Source organism: Euprymna scolopes, chromosome 13 (genome assembly GCF_053919585.1).
Source record: "Euprymna scolopes isolate OS-2025 chromosome 13, ASM5391958v1, whole genome shotgun sequence".
In the NCBI taxonomy this organism is placed as follows: domain Eukaryota; kingdom Metazoa; phylum Mollusca; class Cephalopoda; order Sepiida; family Sepiolidae; genus Euprymna; species Euprymna scolopes.
In genome coordinates, this window is record NC_136494.1 from 88,809,755 (window position 1) to 88,814,207 (window position 4,453).

The following is a 4,453-nucleotide window of genomic DNA, read 5'->3' on the forward strand; positions in this document are numbered from 1 at the left end:
ATGGTTTATATTTAGGGTGGGCCAGACATCCCTTACATGGTGTGGGGCACCATTAACTAGCATGGCCTATTAACTGATGACGCCAGTGATTTGTCCTCTTTGAAAGCTGATGGTGCATTGGTTATTGAGAGGCTTCACCCAAACACTGTCCCCTAACTTATATATGGCCCACAGGTTCCCTGCCGGTCAAGCAGACGGGCGTCAATATCCTTCTTGCCCACTTGGTAGCAATAGATCGCATTGGCAAATGTGCTTGCAGCAGTCACGGCATCCTTTAGTGTTGCATTATATCTATAGACCACCTCTGCGATTGTGCGTTGTTTTCTTGCTGAAATCCTCTTCAAGCTTCAGTGGCACCACTTTGCTATGTCGTTCCCACTCAGCACATACACATATCAGTGTTTGAGTCGGATCCCCTACTTAACTACAAAATGCATGAACTCCCTACTGCAGAAGGCCATATCGTTGTCTGTGAGGATCTCTTCAGGTGGCCCCTTTTCATAAAATATGGACTCTAATTCACGAATTACACTGGAAGAATCCTGTCTTATTGATGGGCACCAGATCGCAACCCTCGTCAATCCACAATCAATCAGGATGAGGAAGTGCTGGCTGTTGTAGTCATGTCTACTCCCAGCTGACTTTTATGCCATCTCGCCTGGGCAGGGTCGATTGACTTGCATGTTTGGCATTCCTTGATTACCACTTTCACTGCACTTTTGGGCACGAATGGATTGGTCAACTGCACAGAATAACATGTCTGTCTCACTTTGGCATGCCCACTGTTGTGGTGTATCTCCCTGATTTTGTCCACCATCTCAATAAAGGCAGCACATAGTAATGGTACGGGCTCAGCTTCCTTCTTCATGGCATTATACCATCTCTGTGGCACATGAGTGAGCCTATCAGCAAGGTTAGAATTTGAAGTGACCAGTACCGCATCCATAAACAGGTTGTACCAGCTTTTTACGGTTTCCAACCGCTGTCTGATTAGCATTTTGGTGGCTGCCTTAATAGACACCCTGTCTTGCCTGCCAGTGTGTCCGATATCGAGTTGTACATGCATAGTGAATCAGTGTGTATGCATGATTTCCTGACTTTCCAATCGAGTGCCAGGTTGCTGCCTTTTATCACTGCATCGATCTCTGGCAGGTTGATATGAACAGCATCATTCACCAGTCGCAACCAGCAAGCATCCTCAATCACAGCACCATTCTTCACCAACAGAGAGCTTGAATCCACCCACACGTTCAGTTCGTCTCCCTGCATGCCCCAGTCTCCTTTGGCGAGGTCATCCTGCTTTACCCTTGCGATGGTCTCCTTCATATGAACCAACAGATTGTTTGCTATTTCATCATCCCAGCCTTACTTCTGTCGAACGTTAACCCAAGACACAGGCGCCATCCTCCAAACGTTCTGGGTCCTTGCAAATCAAACCAAACTCGGCCAGTTTGGATCTTACATGCGGTGATGATAAAATGTCTTCATTCACATATATGTCATTAAGATATGTCAATGTTCACTATTTTATTGTTTCTTCCTTAGACAACACAGCATTGACGATGGTTTCCATTATTTGGTGTGCCACGTTCAACCTGAAGCCTAGTCTGGTAAGGTAGTACCTCCTGCCAGCAAACACCACTGTCTAAAATAGCCACATTGTCTCGCTGATCCAGACCTGCAAGTACACTTTTCTTAGGTCCAGCAGGGACACATTGGAACCCTGTTGGAACCACTCTCGTAACTTGCTGGCACAAATGTCAGCATCTGCCATGATTGCATCAGCATGTGCGTTTAGTTCATGGTAGTGAATCACTGGCTTCACCTTTGCTTTGTTGTGCTGAGCAACCACCATCAGCGGGATCAGGCCTTTGGCCAGTCAAGGGTTCTCATAGGGGTAGGGAATTAACCAGCCATCCTTGATCCATTCGGAGAGTTCCTCTTTGTATGCAGGCCTCATTTGGTCGGGAACATGGTATTATAGGCTAGAAGTAGGTCAAAGCTCAGCAGTTTTTCAAGTGCTACCAGCATCTCAGCATTAGCCGAATTTCCAGTTCTTGTGCGAATGTTCACAGCACCCACTCCACAACATGTCTGCATATCTTCACTGATAGTTGTCACCCTGACATTCTTCTTCTTCCAGGTGCGGCAGAGCACCCGGAATAAATGAGTGCTGAACACAATGTCTCGTTGATATAGACCTGAATGGTCGGAAATGCCCAATCTGATTTCTGCTTGGGGTAGAAGTTGATGTTGGCACCTTGTCCCTGACCGTGTTTCCCGCACAATCCCGGGCCATATGATCAGTCTCATTACACCGGTAGCAACGAACAGCTATCAGTTGCTGCTGGCAGTTCCTCGCAATGTGGTCCTGACCATTGCACTTATAACACACCAGTTCATCACGCAGGCCAGGCCTCTGAGACAGTTCATCATCACTTGGTGTGGACTGTGCAGCAGCGACTACCGGTTCTCTCATCTCATACATATTCTTCATCACAGTCCTGGCCCGGTTTACCAGGTCATTAATGGACAACATGGACAACAAAGTTATACTTGAGCTAGCTCATAGGAGGTGCTTTGCTCTGGTTGGGAGCCCTGCCAGAAATTGGCATGCCAAGGCCCGTTCAGACAGCCCACCGAACAACACCAACTTCATCAGCTCAGCCAGATACACATCAACAGTTTCGCTTGGACGTAAGCTCTTGTTTCAAATTGCTCCCAAGCAGTGGCAGGGTCAATGCCAAACGTATTGTATAGTGCTGCCTTGATCCTCTCATAATCCTATTTTTCCTCAGAACTAAGCTGTTGATACACGACGAAAGCCTTACCTGGCAGATGTAGAGGAATCACGTGTTCAATGTTCTTCATGTTAGACAGCAGGCAATGCAGTTTCACCTTCCCCACCCAGTCAAATACCGGGAACAAGCCATCGAATTTTGGTATTAATTTAAGGTCGAACTTGTCCCCCATTATGCCGAAATAGCTTGCAGTTAAATGGGTTAGTATTTTGAGAGAAAAAAAAAACACACACACAAGAGGTCATGAATAAAATTTGTCACTGTAATTCATTAATTGCATATGTGTGCGGTTCCACGAGACCACATTTGATAAAGCCAGGGCTGCCATCTTTAATCTCTCTCTCACTCTCTTTCTTTCTCTCTCTAAAAAGTTTAGTTGTACGCGATGACTTCAATAATTTTCCAGATTTTTTTCGTATGAGCACTTTTATTGGTAATACAAACATGAAACCCATGTCCCCTTTGAAATAATCTCCTCCAGCTGGAAGGCCCCATTGAAGTCCTCCTGTGTGAGTATGCCAATGACCCTCGTCACAGCCTCATTCATTTCTTCAATTGTCTCATAACGATAGTCTCTAATGTTTTCCTGTAATTTAAAGAATAATTCAAAAGTCACAGAGAGGAAGGTCTGGATTATAGGGAGGGTGGAGAACATTCTTGGTAAAATAGTTGGTGACATGGATGGAATACCCTTTAATCCTTATCCTTGAGTGGCCTATTGGCCTTGATAATGTGGTGATGCATGTGTAAAAAAAAGGACAAACTTTATGCAAATCTTCTGCATCTTCAATTCCTCACAAATAATTGTATATACAGTTTAGACACATCAAACTGTGCACTTATTGTCTCTATAGACACACGACTATCCTTATCCATGAAATTCTTTATTTGACCAATCAACTCTGGCGTTCTGAGTTCCCTTCTCTTTTCATACCTCCCATCATCCATCAGAGACACCCTGCCTTCCTTGCATCTCTTATGCCACTCAAAAGACTGATGCTCTATTCTTGCAAGATGGTCCAAAAGCAGTCTGAAGCATTCCCTGCGTTTCTGTGTCATTTTTATAAATCTAAAACAATTTTAATTCTGCCAATACATTTGTAACACCTTCCCTATATATATGGTACCAAGACCACCGAACAGATACTACACTAGCCCCCCCTCCCCAATAAAAAAGAAAGAGATAAGGCTTGAAAGGATTGCATCATTACAAACAAACATAATCCCCAACTACCTTTCAAAGGAAAAAGTAATGCTTGGGAAGATGCAAGCTTTCTCTGGCTTTGTGTTCAGAAAAGGGGTAGCGACAGCACTGTGTCAACAACTGAGAAAGGTATGTAGATTTAAATTATACGGATATCTACACTTTAGAGATCATAATTTGTAGTGTAATGGTAGGGTTAAGTGATAGGAATATGCACATTTAAGATAGACGATGATAATAACATAGAAATCATTAATGAGGTCTACACGTAGGAGTCTAAATACAACCACTTACACGCTTATGGAGACGAATATCCAACAAATTTAATTGATCAGAATACTTATAGTTAAGGGATAAATGTATGCACAACTAAGATAGAATAATTATTGCGAATTTTCATTTAGGTGATCATTTTAATAGGACCAGAGTCGATCCAGGTGAATGGTTA